The sequence below is a fragment of the Macaca thibetana genome, chromosome X (assembly GCF_024542745.1).
Source record: "Macaca thibetana thibetana isolate TM-01 chromosome X, ASM2454274v1, whole genome shotgun sequence".
Lineage (NCBI taxonomy): Eukaryota > Metazoa > Chordata > Mammalia > Primates > Cercopithecidae > Macaca > Macaca thibetana.
In genome coordinates this window covers 48,433,599-48,449,581 of record NC_065598.1, presented here as the reverse complement: position 1 = coordinate 48,449,581, position 15,983 = coordinate 48,433,599, and positions in this window count along the sequence as shown.

Here is a 15,983-nt window from a genome sequence, read left to right as displayed (position 1 = left end):
GATTTTTGTTTCTAGTTACCCCCAACACAAACACTTTGTGTTGTGGATATTGTTTTGTTTTTGTTTTTTTGAGACAGGATCTCACTTTGTCACCCATGCTGGAGCCCACTGGTGCCATCATGGCTCAGTGCAGTCTCAAACTCCTGGGCTCAAGGGATCCTCCTGCCTCAGCCTCTTGGGTAGCTGGGACTACAGGTGTGCGTTACCACACCTGGCTAATTTTTGTATTTTTAGTAAGGATGAGGTCTTGCTATGTTGCCTACAATTGGCCTCCTTTGGCCTCCTGAAGTGTTGGGGTTACAGGCGTGAGCCACCACGCCCGGCCAGATATTGTTTTTAAGCATATGATTTTCCTTTAAAAAGAGTTACACAAATAATATGTGAATACAGGTTTGTATAAAAGATTTGAAAAACAGGCCGAGGGCAGTGACTCACACCTGTAATCCCAGCACTTTGGGAGGCTAAGGCAGGTGGATCAATTGAGGTCAGGAGTTCGAGACCAGCCTGGCCAATATGGTGAAACCCATCTCTACTAAAAATACAAAAATTAGCTGGGCATGGTGGCACACACCTGTAATCCCAGCTACTCGGGAGGCTGAAGCACGAGAATCACTAGAACCCGGGAGGCAGAGGTTGCAGTGGGCTGAGATTGTGCCACTGTACTCCAGCCTGGACGACAGAAGGAGACTCTTTCTCTTAAAAAAAAAAAAAAAAAAAAAAAATTTTGAACAACACATCAGTACATGGACTCTAGCAATCATCTCCACCCCCATTTCCCCAAAATGACCACTGGGGTCAAATTCTGGTGTTTCCTTCCAGATTCAGTTCTCTGTGTTTACATAGTGTGTGTGTGTGCACACTACACAGATGCACTAGGTCACTGTAACTGACTCCCCCTTGCTTTTCCCTGCCTGTAGCACATCCTGTAGAAGGTAACCCCCACCCCCACAGGTACACACAAGTCTCATCCATTCTGTGTCATGTCCAGTGGGCACTCTGTGCTGTAACATGAACCCCCTATTATTCGTTTCACTCTGTAACAGTCCTTGGCTATCAGTGAACATTTATAAGATTTTCCTGGTTGTTTACTCCTACCAGCCTTGTTCTGACAGCTCTGTGCACATGTCCGAGTACTAGAATTAGAAGTGGAATTGCTGGGTGTATTAGTCAGAGTTCTCTGGAGAAACAGAACCAGTAGGAGAAACAGAACCAATATGTAATATATTATAAGGAATTGGCTCATGTGATTTTGGAAGCTGAGAAGTTCCACAATCTGCTATCAGCAAGCTGGAGACCCAGGAGAGCCAGTGGTGTAGTTCCAAGGACCAAAAGGCTGATGGTGTTGGCTGGGCATGGTGGCTCACGCCTGCAATCCTAGCACTTTGGGAGGCCAAGGCGGGCGGATCACTTGAGGTCAGGGGTTCAAGACCAGCTTGACTAACATGGCAAAAGCCCATCTCTACTAAAAATACAAAAATTATCCGGGCCTGGTGGTGCATGCCTCTAGTCCTAGCTACTTGGGAGGCTGAGGCAGGAGAATCGCTTGAACCCGGGAGGTGGAGGTTGCAGTGAGCCAAGATTGTGCCACTGCATTTCAGCCTGGGTGACAGAGCGAGACTCCATCTCTAAAAAACAAAACAAAACAAAAAAACAAAGGGCTGATGGTGTAAGTACCAGCCAAGGACAAAGGAGTGGTGTTCCACCTCAAGCAGTCACAGAGCAAATTCCACCTTCCTCCATCTTTTTGTTCTATTCCAACCTTCAGTGGACTGGGTGATGCCCATTTACACTGGGCAGAGCCATCTGCTTTACTCAGTCCAACAATTCATTTGCTAACCTCATCTGGAAACACCCTCACAGATCCCCCCAGAAATAACATTCAACAGGGCACCCTGTGTCCCTATCAAGTTGACACATAAAATTTACCATCACAAGTCCACCCCTTGTCAACTGTCCTTTTCCACTGTCCTTCAGAGATGTCTCAGAAAGGGGTCATAGTGTTTCAGTTGTCTGCTTTCAGAGCGTGCCTGCATAACATGCAGAACCATCTGTAAACCATGCCCAAGTCTTCTCTTTCTCTGTCAACTAATTGTAGGGAACTCACCATGAGGCCACAGGTTCAGGCTGGGAGAAACGAGGCAGGGTGGAAGGAGTGGGGACCATGGGCATTTAGGCCTCTTCCTCATGTAACTTACTTGTGTCTTCAGGGCCTGCTTAGGCCCCATCACATATTTCCCATTTCCATTCGACGATGGAGCGCTGCTGTGCACACCGACTCTTGGTTAGTTGGGTAACACCCAGTTCATGATGGGCAGGAATGTAACTTGGTGGCCCATGGTCAAGTATTTAGTTTCTACTAAGACCCAGTAGCAGATCAACAGCTGTTTCTCTCTCTCTCTGTCTTTTTTTTTTTTTTTTTTTTTTGAGACAGGGTCTCACTTTGTCACCCAGGCTGGACTGCAGTGGCACAATTACAGCTCACTACAGCCTCGACCTCCTGGGCTCAAGCAATCTTCCCACCTCAGCCTCCTGAGTAGATGGGACTACAGGCATGCACCACCCCACCCAGCTATTAATACTTTTTGTATTTTTTTGTAGAGATGGATTTTTATTTTTTATTTTTATTTTTTGAGACAGAATCTCGCTCTGTTGCCCAAGCTGGAGTGCAGTGGCGCTATCTCGGCTCACTGCAAGCTCCGCCTCCTGAGTTCACACCATTCTCCTGCCTCAGCCTCCCAAGTACTGGGACTACAGGCGCCTGTCATCACGCCCGGCTAATTTTTTGTATTTTTAGTAGAGACAGGGTTTCACCGTGTTAGCCAGGATGGTCTCGATCTCCTGACCTCGTGATCCGCCCACCTCGGCCTCCCAAAGTGCTGGAATTACAGACGTGAGACACTGCGCCTGGCCTAGAGATGGATTTTTGCCATGTTGCCCAGGGTGGTCTCAAACTCCTGTGCTCGAGAGAGATCTGCTGGTCTCAACCTTCCAAGGTGCTGGGATTAAAGGAGTGATCCACCACGCCCAGCCAAGAGCTGTTTCTTAAAAGGAGGGTAGTTATCTGCAGAGAATAGTAGGGCTTTGCTCCAAAATCCTAAAGGAGGCTCACCAAGTTTCATTTGGGAGGCTGAGAGGGGTGGATTGCCTGAGCCCAAGAGTTCGAGACCAGCCTCGGGAACATGGGGAAACCCTATCTCTACAAAAATTACAAAAGTTAGCCAGATGTGGTGGTGCACACCTGCAGTCAGTCCCAGCTACTAGGGAGGGTGAAGTGGGAGGATCACTTGAGCCTGAAAGGTCAAGGCTGCAGTGAGCTGTGATTGTGCCACTGCACTCCAGTCTGGGTAACAGAGCAAGACCCTGTCTCAAAAAATAAAGTAAAACAAAATCCTAAAGGGCTAGGCTGTGATTAACCTATAGGATATATATATATATATATATATATATAGCCAAGAGCTCCAAACAGTATCCCTATCTGCCACTGTCACTTCAAGCACCACTGGATCTGCTAGGTCCTATGGCCCAAGTGGCAAAGCAGCTTGCACAGCAGCCTGGACGTGTTGTAGAGCCTTCTCCTGTTCTGGGCCCCACATAAGACTTGCAGCTTTTCATGTCATTTGGTAAATGGGCCTGTGTAACACACCCAAATGAGGAATGTGTTGCCTCCAAAATCCAAATAGGCCTGCTAGGCATTGTGCCTCTTTTTTGGTTGTAGGAGGGGCCAGATGCAACTACTTATCCTTCACCTTAGAAGGAATATATTGACTGGGCACAGTGGCTCACGCCTGTAATCCCAGCACTTTGGGAGCCCGAGGCGGGCGGATCACGAGGTCAGGAGTTCGAGACCAGCCTGACCAATGTGGTGAAACCCTGTCTCTACTAAAAATACAAAAATAGCCGGGCTTGGTGGCACATGCCTGTAATCCCAGCTACTCAGGAGGCTGAGGCAGGAAAATCGCTTGAACGGGGAGGCGGAGGTTGCAGTGAGCCAAGATTGCATCATTGCACACCAGCCTGGGAGATAGAGTGAGACTCCATCTCAAAAAAAAAAAAAAAAAAAAGGAATATGTTGACAGACCCCACACCACTGGACTCCCAGAAATTTCACTGAAGTGGAAGGTTCCTGAATTTTTGTTGAATTTATTTCCTACTCTCTGACACAGAAATTTCTCACCAATAAGTCTAGAGTAGTTGCTACTTCTTGCTCACTATGTCCACTTAGCATAATGTCATCAATGTCATAGACCAGTGTGATACCTGTGGAGGGGAAAGGCAATCAAAGTCTTTGTGGACTAAATTGTGACATAGGACTGGAGAGTTGATTGATATACCACTGAGGCAGGATAGTGACAGAGTACAGCTGGCCTTGCCAGTTGAAAGCAAAGTGCTTCTGGTAGCGTTATGGACAGGGATGGAGAAAAAAGGCATTTGCCAGATCAAATAACTGCACACCAGGTACCAAGGGATGTGTTAATTTGCGCAAGCAATGCAACCACCTCTGGTACAGCAGCTGCAGTTGGAATTACCACCTAGTTAAGCTTACGTTAAGTTGAAGTCATCACCTGGCTAATCCACCGTCGTTCTGCAAGATCCATCTGTCTTCTGCATAGGCCAAATAGGAGAGTTGAATGGGCATGTGGTAGGAATCACCACTCCTGCTTCCTTGAAGTCCTCTGCAATCCCTCCAGAAATGCAGCAGGTCCCCCTCATTCTGTATCACATCCTGCAGGTGCTCTGTGGAGCGACATGAACCTCCATCATTCATTTCACTCTGCAACAGTCATTCACTATAAATGGACATTTACAAGGTTTTTCTGATCTGCTCCCACCAGCCTTGTGCACACAGCTTTGTGCACATGTGTGAGTGTTAGAGTTAGAAGTGGAATTGCTCAGGCCAGGCGCAGTGGCTCACGCCTGTGATTCTAGCACTTTGGGAGGCCGAGGCAGGTGGATCACCTGAGGTCAAGAGTTTGAGACCAGCCTGGCCAACATGATGAAACCTCGTCTCTACTGAAAATACAAAAATAAGCCAGGCGTGGTGGTGGGCACCTGTAATCCCAGCTACTCAGGAGGCTGAGACAAGAGAATTGCTTGAACCCAGGAGGTGGAGGTTGCAGTGAGCCAAGATCGCACCATTGTACGCCAGCCAAAAGTGGAATTGCTTGATCAAGTTTCATTCATTCAACAAACACCTAATGCGTGTGTACTGTGTGCCCAGCACTGTTCTATATGCTGACCAGACAACAGAAAATAAGGCAGAGAAATGTCCCTGCCAACATGGAGCTGGGGGGAGTGGGGAGAGAGTCCAATATTGATTTCTCTGTAGATGCTTCACAAGGTCCTAGAAGGTTTTACTCTCGTCAGGAATGCATTTCCTGACTTCCTCCCCACTACTCTCTATGGGGTGGGGCCTGCAGCAGGGGGTTGGCTTCCTTGATCTTTGCTCTCTACAAGCTGTGCAGGGTCTGATGCTGGGACGGTCCATTTGGGGATGTGCATGTGCATATATGTGTATGCAGGTGGGCACCTGTGTGTGTACATGTGGTTGGGAAGTGGGGGATGGAAATTGAATGGTCCACTGGAGAGACTGAGGGGCAATAGGAATAGAAGAGACCACTTAATGGTGTTGGAGGGAGCTTGGGACAAAATGATCCATTGAATTGAGGCATGAACAGCCCCTCACAGGTCGCACCACAGAGGTGTGCGAGAGTGGCGGTGATGAGGAACTTAGTACTGTCTTGGAACCTGCTGTTGTGCAATTGTTGTGTGGATACTCCTGGGATCACACGACTGTTGTGTAGACAACCTTGCAGTCATAAAGACAGGGGTGTGGGTAATCCTGGAGTCACAGAGTGGGGTGTGAGCACTCCTGGGGTCACACAGATAGAAGTGTGAATGCCACCTGAGGCAGCACACACTGGCATGTGGACAACATGTGGACAGATGGGGTTCTGGACATTCCAGGAGTCCACACACACTGCAGAGCGGACACTCTAGAAATCACACACACTGGATAATGCACACTTTTGGGGTCACACAGAGGGGGATGCAGGCACTTCTGGGGTCAGATTGACTAGGGTTTCAACACTCTTGTTGTCAAACAAACTGAGGGGTGGGCAGTCTTGGGGTCCCAATGATTGGAGTGTGGACATTCCCAGGGTCACATAGATTTGTATGTGGACACTTCCCACGTAGACTGGGGAGCGGACACTCCTGAGTCATCCGGACTGGCTAGTGGACATCCTTAGGGTCCCATACACCAGGATGTGGACATCCTAAAGGTCAGATAGTCTGGGGTGTGCATGTCCCTGGGTTCACACAGATTGGAATGTAGAGCCTCTTGGGGCCTCTCAGACTGGAATGTGGCCACTCCTGGGCTCATACAGCCTGAGATGTGGACAACAGTGAGGTCACCTAGAGTACTGGCCGTTCACAAAGATGGAGGTTTTGACACCCCTAGAGTCACTCAGACTGGACTGTGGACAGACTTGGGGTCATATAGACAGAGGTGTGAACACTCCAAGGGCCACCCATATTGGAGAGTAGACATTTCCAGGGTCACACGGGGGTTTGGGACACTCCTAATGTTAAACACACTGGGCAGTGGGCACCTCTGAAATCACACATTGTGGACCAGACACTCCTAGTGTTACACAGACTGGGGTGTGGATACTCCTGGGGCCACAGTGACTAAGGGGGGGACAGTCTTGTGGTCACATAGGCTATGTTGTGAACATTCCTGCAATCTCAGTTTTAGGGAAGTGGATATTCCTGTGGTCCAAAAAAATGATGAATTGGCACCCCTGGGGTCACAGACTGAGGTGTGGATGCTGCCATGGTCGCCCAGGATAGTCATGGACACTCCTCGGTATGCAGATTTGGGAGTAGATACTGCTGACGTCACAGCAGTTGCAGCGTGGATGGCCCTCGGGTTACATAGACTGGAATGTGAATTACCCTGGGGTCACACAGATCAGGTGTGAACATCGCTGGGTCTCATAAATGGAGTAACCCCCTGGACAGTGTGCCTCCTGGGATCACATAGGAAGGGCAGCAGGCTGTCATGGGGTACTACACATGGGGGGTCAGCACTCCCGTGGGTCACTCACATGGGGGCTTGAACACTCACACACAGTGAGTTGTAGACATTCTTGGGGTCACACAGACTGGCTGGATGCTGCTGGTGTCACACAACTTTGGAGTTAGGCACTTCTGGGGTCACACATACTGGCATGTGGACACAACTGTAGTCACACAGATAGGGGTTTGGACACTCCTAGAGTCACACACCCTGTGGTAGGGACATCTCTGTCATCACAAGAGTGTGAACACTCGTGTCATACAGACTGGTAAGTGGACGCTCTTGGGGTCAGACAGACTGTGGGGTGGACAGCTGTGCTGTCACACAGAATGAGGAGGGGGTGCCCCTGAGGTCACACACACTGGGGAGGGAATGATGCTGGAGGTCCACATTCAGGAGTCACCGACAAAAGGGGGGAAAGTTTGAATATCACCTAAGCAGTGCACATGACAGACGGGTTCTAGAATGTGGGCTTCACTTTTCATCACCGTGGAAGACCCACAGCCGGCCTCTTTTCATGGACATTGAGGATACCGGAGGAAGAGAAACATCTGGAATCTATTGCTGGGAAGGTCTGTAGTGCCTGGGACCTTGGGCTTTTCACTGCTCTTCAGAACTGATTATACTCAGTTGCTTTTTTTTTTTTTTTAATCTGTTAAATGGGGATCACTGGCTTCCTGCTTCCCTCACCAGGACATTTTGAAGATGAGGTGAAGTTCTCAGGTTAAAACTGCTTTATAAAGTAAAGCACCCTCTGGATGAGGAGGCCTGAGACTCTTCCTAAAATTCAAAGCAGTGAGCTGGCTGATCAAGGTGGCGTCAGGCCAGGAGCTGGAAGAGTGGACACCTAGTTTGTGATCATGATAACAAATCTAGCTAAGTGACCTGGAGTGAGTCTGTTGCCTGCACTGAGCGTCAGGTTCCTGATCAGTAATATGGGGATGATACCCATCTGACAGGGTGTCACAGTGATGTTTGGCTGTTCCCAAAAGTCACACATGTTGTGCTGTTGCAAAATAGCTGTCCAGCCAGAAATTCCACTTCCCACTGTCTCTTCTTGCCCCTGGGTGGGGCCATGTGACCAATTCTCCCAAATGGAACTTGAGCTAAAATGGTGCGTGTCCTTAAGAAGCAGTAGTGCTTTCCCCATTGCTCTTTGTCTATGTTTTGGAGGTCCTGAGCCCGAGTGGAGGGTGGTGAGGCCACAGTGTCCAAGGAGGCTGGGATCTTTAGCCCCCACATGGAAGTCCGCTCGTTAACCAGGAACACCCACGGCAGTCTGTGATGAGAGCAAGAAATAAACTTTTATTAGCCTGTGAAGCCATGGCATTGTCAGATTGGTTTGTTACTGCAGGAGAAGGAATTCCTCAATACAGTGGATCAAATTCTGTGTGGAGAAGCTCTCTGCACACTGGAAAACTCAGGGACAGGGGAGCATTCTTCCAGAAGGACCTCCTGGCTTCCAGGAGATGACTGCTTCCTCTACTGCAGGAAGAGCTCTGTCCAGGGTGAAGAGAACCAGGCCAGAGCAGAGGTGGTAATCAGGAGAGCATCTGCACCTCCAACCTGGACACTGGCTGCACTGTGGGAGGCTCCTGGACGTGGGACCCTGTTCTCCAGAGGTGAATGAGGTGCTGCTTGGTGTTCTGATGCTTGGCTTGGCTTTGGTAACAGGCTTCAGGGTATGTCTGGGAGAACTCGGCCACTCCTTTCCATAAACGGATCGAAGATACCTTTGGTTTCACTAAATGTTTCCAGCAGACGATTTCTTGTCTCCTTAGAATGGAAGCACTTTTCGTTGAGTAACAGAGACCTACCATGCTTCTTCCCCATCCACTGCTGGCCTCAGCACATCTCCCAGGACAAAGCCCAGAGAACCAGTGAGGCAGCAGTCAGGGCTTCCCAAACCATGGCCACCTTCAGGGCCAGTTGGTATTCCTGCAAACACAGGCCTACCAGCGTGCTGGGACTCCGCTTGTTTAGCAGATGCATTTCTTTCTCCTCTTCCCCATTTAAAACATTGTGGTGAAATACATATGACAAAATGTATCACTATAATCATCGTAAGTGTACCATTCAGTGGTATTAAATACACTCATAATATTGTGCAAACATCACCACCATCCATCTCCAGAACTCTTCTTCTCTTGTAAAATTGAAACTCTGTACCCAACAACTCCCTATTCTTTCCTCCCAAAAGCCCCTGGCAACCACCCTTCTACTTTCCGTTTCTACGATTTTTTTTTTCTTTTTGAGACACAATCTCACTCTGTCACCCAGCACAGAGTGCAGTGGCACAATCACAGCTCACTGCAGCCTCGAACTCCTGGGCCCAAGCAATCCTCCTGCCTCAGCCTCCTGAGCAGCCGGGCCCACACGTGTATGGCTGGCTAATTTTTTTTTTTTGAGATGGAGTCTCCCTCTGTTGCCTAGGCTGGAGTGCAGTGGCATGATCTCGGCTCACCGCAACCTCCGCCTCCCAGGTTCAAGCAATTCTCCTGCCTCAGCCTCCTGAGTAGCTGGGACTATAGGCACGTGCCACCATGCCCGGCTAATTTTTGTATTTTTGGTAGAGACGAAATTTCACAATGTTGGCCAGGCTGGTCTTGAACTCCTGACCTCTTGATCCACCCACCTCGGCCTCCCAAAGTGCTGGGATTGCAGGCGTGAGCCACCACACCCGGCCTAATTTTTTTTTTGGGGGGGTGGAGGACGGAGTCTCGCTCTGTCGCCCAGGCTGGAGTGCAGTGGTGCGATCTCACCTCACTGCAAGCTCCGCCTCCCGGGTTCGCGCCATTCTCCTGCCTCAGCCTCCCGAGTAGCTGGGACTAGAGGCACCCACCACCACACCCAGCTAATTTTTTGTATTTTTCGGTAGACACGGGGTTTCACTGTTAACCAGGATGGTTTCAATCTCCTGACCTCGTGATCTGCCCACCTCGGCCTGCCAAAGTGCTGGGATTACAGGCGTGAGCCACCACATCCGGCCTACCCGGCCTAATTTTTAACTTTTTTGGTAGAGACAGGGTCTCACTATGTTGTTTAGGCTGGTCTTGAAGTCCTAGGCTTAAGTGATCCTCCTGCCTCAGCCTCCCAAAGTGCTGGGATTACAGGTGTGAGCCACTACGCCTGGCCCATCTCTGTGACTTTGACTACACTATGTTTCTCATATAAGTGGAATCATACAGTATTTGTCTTTCTGTGACTGGTTTATTTCGCCTAGCATAGTGTCCTCAAGGTTCATCCATGTTGTAGGATGTGTGAGAAGCCGAAATTTCCTTCCTTTTTGAGGCTGAATAGTATTCCATTGTATGGATAATCCACATTTGCTTAGCCATTCACCTGTCTGTGGACACTTGGGTTGCTTCCATGGTTTAGCTATCGTGAATAATGCTGCTATGGGCATGGTTGTACAAATATCTCTTCAAGACCCTGTTTTCAGTTCTTTTGGATATATACCCAGAAGTGGAATTGCTGAATCATATGGTCATTCTATTTTTTTTATTTTTATTTTTTTTTTGAGACAGGGTCTCGCTCTGTCACCCAGGCTGAAGAGCGTGGTATAATCTCACCTCACTGCAACCTCCACCTCCCAGGTTCAAGTGATCCTCCTGCCTCAGCTTCCCAAGTAGCTGGGACTACAGGTGCATGCCACCATACCTAGCTAATTTTTACATTTGTTGTAGAGATGAGGTTTTGCTATGTTGGCCAGGCTAGTTTCGAACTCCTGAGCTCAAGCAGCCCTCCCACCTTGGCCTCCCAAAGTGCTGGGATTACAGGCGTGAGCCACTGCACTCGGCCTATTTTTAACTTTTTAAGAAACTGTCATTTTGTTTTCCACTGTGGCAGTTCCATTTTATGTTCCCAATAAGAGTACACAAGGGTTTCAGTTTCTCCACATCCTCGCCAACACTTGTTATTTCCTTTTTTTTTTTTTATAGTAGCCATCCTAATGGATGTGAGGTGGTATCTCATTCTAGTTTTGATTCGCATTTCCCTAATAATTAGTGATCTGAACATCTTTTCATGTTCTTATTAGCTATTTGTATGTCTTCTTTGGAGAAATGTCTATTCAAGTCCTTTACCCATTTTTGAATTGGGTTGTTTGTCTTTTCATTGTTGAGTTTTGGGGGTTCTCTATACATTCTGAATCTTAATCGCTTGTCAGGTATATGCTTTACAAATATTTTCTCCTGTTCTGTGAGTTGCCTTTTTATTAGAAAGTGTATTTCTACTTCAAAGAAAATGTCTGCCTTTCTCTCAAATCTGGAGTTTGTGAGGACTTGAGGACAAACACTGAAATCACATAGGCTCGGTAGCTCAGTTTCCCTGTCCATAAAATGGGCATGCTAGAACCTAGCCTGGCCATCCTAAAGGGTAGTTAAGAGATTATGTGTAAAGAGACTTTGGCAGTTAGGCATTCTTCCCCTTTAACTAATAGAAAGCCCTACTAAAGGCCAGGCGCGGTGGTTCACGCCTATAATCCCAACACCTTGGGAGACTGAGGCAGGTGGATCACCTGAGGTCAAGAGTTCAGGACCAGCCTGGCCAACATGGTGAAACCCCATCTCTACTAATAATACAAAAAAAAAAAAAAAAAAAAAAATAGCCAGGAGTGGTGGTGTGCGCCTGTAATCCCAGCTACTCAGGAGGCTGAAGCAGGAGAATCATTTGAACCCAGGAGGCGTAGACTGCAGTGAGCCAAGATTGCGACACTGCACTCCAGCCTGGGTGACAGAGAGTGATACTCCGTCTCAAAAAAAAAAGAAAAAAAAAAAAGTTGGAGGGGGGATAGATCTCTGCCCTCCAATCTGAAGAGAGTAGGGGTGGGGTAGTGCAAAAGAAGGGGATAGAGATGAAGATTGTAGGGAAAGCAGTGGAAAGCATATTTCATAGAACCACAGACTTGGAGGCAAGGTGAACTGAGTTCTAGGCCTAGTTCTGCATTGGCGCTGCTGTGTGGCTTGGATTCTGTCCCTTGCCTTCTCTGCACCTTGTTTTCCTTTTCTGTATCAGGAAGAGGTGAGCTTAGTGATCTCAAAGGGCACTCCGTGCATTGGTGACCCTGTGGCTTTGACTTGGCCCTGGGGACTGGGCTGTGGAGTCTACCTCAGAGAAGGCCCACTGAGTCTTTAAGATACAGGGTCTCACTCTGTCACCCAGGCTGGAGTGGCGTGCCACAGTCAGCTCACTCCTTGGGCTCAAGCAATCCTCTCACCTGGGCCTCCCAAAGTTCTGGGATTACAGGCATCAGCCACTGTGCCTGGCTGCCCACTGAGTATTTATTTATTTATTTATTTTTTGAGACGGAATTTTGCTCTTGTTGTCCAGGCTGGAGTGCAATGGCGTGAGGTTGGCTTACTGCAACCTCCACCTCTCAGGTTCAAGTGATTCTCCTGCCTCACCCTCCCGAGTAGCTGGGATTACAGGCATGCGCCACCACACCTGGCTAATTTTTGCATTTTTAGTAGAGACAGGGTTTCACCATGTTGGCCAGGCTGGTCTCAAACTCCTGACCTCAGGTTGTCTGCCAGCTTCCACCTCCCAAAGTGCTGGGATTACAGGTATGAGCCACCGCACCCGGCCCCTACTGAGTCTTGAATAGAGAAGGTGTAGAGACTGCCACCTAGTAGGGGTGAGGATTTCTCTTCCCCTGGGATTAAGGTCATTTTTGGTTGTCCTTGAAGAGGTCACTCTGAGGGTATATAAAGGACTCCTGGGACAGAGCCAGGGGCCCATTTCCCTGTTTATTCAGTGAGGGGGTTAGACAAGATGGTTTCTGCTGGACTTTATAACCCTAAACTGCTGAGGCTGATTGGGTTTAAGGGAGATGGAAGAGAAAGGTGAAGTCTGCATTCCTGGGAATGTGCGAGGCCCTTGGAGGCAGGAAGTGGGGCAGGGGCAGGGGGAGTGGCATGGAGTCAGGGGCTGTCAGAGAAAGACGGAGAGCTCCCCTGTCACAGGGGAGCTGGAGCTGCTTTCAGAGCTAACAACCTGATTTCAGCTGAGGCCTTGACACTGCCTTCACTCAGAGCCCCTAACCCAGCATCGGAGTCCCTGGGGAAGAGTGGATATTCTGGTGGCCTTTTAGCTTCCTTCTGTCGGCTGTTTCACTGCCACCTGCAAAGGCAGCTCAGAGTCAACCCTGCTCCCCCAGTCTTGGGGGCCGTGGTGTTTCCACGCCTTTCCTCCAAGAAAAACCCAAACTTTTGTGGATGACCACCTCCCTGTACGCTCCCTGCCTTCCTCCTGTGTAGGTAGAACAATACCTGCACCCTGGAACCTGGGGATAGTCTATGTTACATGGTAAAAAGGAACTAAGGCCAGGCATGGTGGCTCACAACTGTAATCCTAGCACTTTGGGAGGCCAAGGTGGGTGGATCACTTGAGGTCAGGAGTTTGAGACCAGCCTGGCCAACATAGTGAAATCCCGTCTCTATAAAAAATACAAAAATTAGCCAGGCGTGGTAGCACACGCCTATGGTCCCAGCTACTTGGGAGGCTGAGGCAGGAGAATCATTTGAACTTGGGAGGTGGAGGTTGCAGTGAGCTGAGATCGCACCATTGCACTCCAGCCTGGGCAACAGAGAGACCCTGTCTCAAAAAAAAAAAAAAAAAAAAAAATGGAGATAAGGTTGCAGGTGGAATTAAGGTTTCTAACCATTTGATTTTAAGATAGAGAAATTATCCTGGATTATCCGGTAGACCCAAGGTCATCACAAAAGTCCTTAAAAGTAGAAGGAGGCAGAAGTGATGTGACTTGAGAAGACACAACCACAGTTGCTGGCTTTGAAGATGCAAGAAGAAGGTCATGAGTAAAGGAATGTGGGTGACCTCTCGAAGCTGGAAAAAGCAGAAAAACAGTTTCTCCCCTAGAGCCTCTAAAAGGCAACAGAGCCCTGCTGACACCTTGCTTTTAGCCCATTGAGACCCATAGTAGACTTCGGACCTCCAGAACTGTATGATAGGGCATGGTGGCTCACACCTGTAATCCCGGTACTTTGGGAGACCAAGGCAGGAGCATCGCTTGAGCCCAGGAGTTTGAGAAGAGCCCGGGCAACATGACGAAATCCCATCTCTACAAAAAATTTAAAAATTAGCTGGGCATGGTGGTGGCACAACTGTGGCCCCAGCTATTCAGGTGACTGAGGCGGGAGGATAGCTTCAGCCTGGGAGGCAGAGGCTCCAGTGAGCCGAGATCACACCACTGCACTCCAGTCTGGGTGACAGAGTGAGACCCTGTCTCTAGAAAGAAAAAAGAAAAAAAAAAAAAGGAACTGTATGAGAGGAAATTCGTGTTGATTTGACCCACTAAGTGTGTGGTAACTTGTTACGGCAGCATTAAGAATTAAGAAACTAGCACAGTGTCCATTTGGTTTTCTTCTGTTGATTCAATTGCAGAAAAGTATAACACCTTTTACTTAAACTAACACTCACAGTACACATCCATTTGTAAAAATTGCTTTTGTTTCTTTCTGTCTCTCCACCCAGTGTTCTTGCCTTCTTTTATTTTTGGCTCCAGTTTTTTTTTTTTTCCCCCCAGTGTTCTTGCCTTCTATCTGTGTATGTGGAGAGAGCATGGTGTGAACCTTGATTATTTGTTAGTAGTGGGATTTGGAGTGTTTTTTTGAGTTTATATCTTTGTGGCTGGGCACAGTGGCTCATGCCTGTAATCTCAGCCCTTTGGGAGGTCAAGGTGGAGTGGATAACCTGAGGTCAGGAGTTTGAGACCAGCCTGGCCAACATTGTGAAACCCCATCTCTACGAAAAGTACAAAAATTAGGCTGGGCGTGGTCGCTCATGCCTGTAATCCAAGCACTCTGGGAGGCTGATGAGGGTGGATCACCTGGGGTCAGGAGTTCGAGACCAGCCTGACCAATACAGTAAAACCTGGTCTCTACTAAAAAAATACAAAAAAAACTAGCCAGGCATGGTGGCGTGTACCTCTAATCCCAGCTACTCAGGAGGCTGAGGCAGGAGAATTGCTTGAACCCGGGAGACAGAGGTTGCAATGAGCCAAGATTGCACCACTGCACTCCAGCCTGGGTGACAGAGCGAGATTCTGTCTGAAAAAAAAAAAAAAAATTAGCCAAGCGTGGTGGCAGGCACCTGTAATCCCAGCTACTAGGGAGGCTGAAGCAGGAGAATTGCTTGTGGGAGGCGGAGGTTGCAGTGAGTAGAGATCACGCCACTTCACTCCAGCAGCCTAAGTGACAGAGTGAGACTCCATCTCAACAACAACAACAACAAATTGTTTTTTGTTTTTTGTGGTTTTTTTGCCAAAACAGTGAGGTCATGATTATGTATTTTCATTGACAAAGGCTGTTTTGCTACCCACGGCCACCACTGAGTGAGCAACCTGCCCATACCTGATGAGCTCTTCCCAAAGCAAACCACCCCAGCCCAAATGCAGCCAGCTGCCTTCTACTCTTTCCCCATTTCACGCAAATAGATAACATTCATCTCTGGCTGTTATAGACTGAATTTTGTCCCCCTCCAATTCATATGTTAAAGCCCCTAGTAGCTCAGAATGTGAGTGTATTTGGAGATAGGGCCTTTAAAGATGTGATTACATTAAAATGAGGTTGGCAGGGTGGGCTGCAATTCAATCTGTCTTGTGGCCCTTATAAGGAGAGGAGATCAGAACACAAACATGGGTGCACAAGAAGGAAGGACCATGTGGAGACATGGGGAAGAGGTGGCCGTCTACAAACCAAGGAGACGGGCTTCAGAAGAAACCAACCCTGCTGACACCTTGATCTTTGATTTCTAGCCTCCAGACTGTGAGAAAATAAACTTCTGTTGTTGAAACCACCCAGTCTGGTATTCTGTTATGGAAATCTTAGCAAGCGAATATGCTGGCATTATCACCTCTTTTGCTCCAAAGAAACAACTTTTGGCC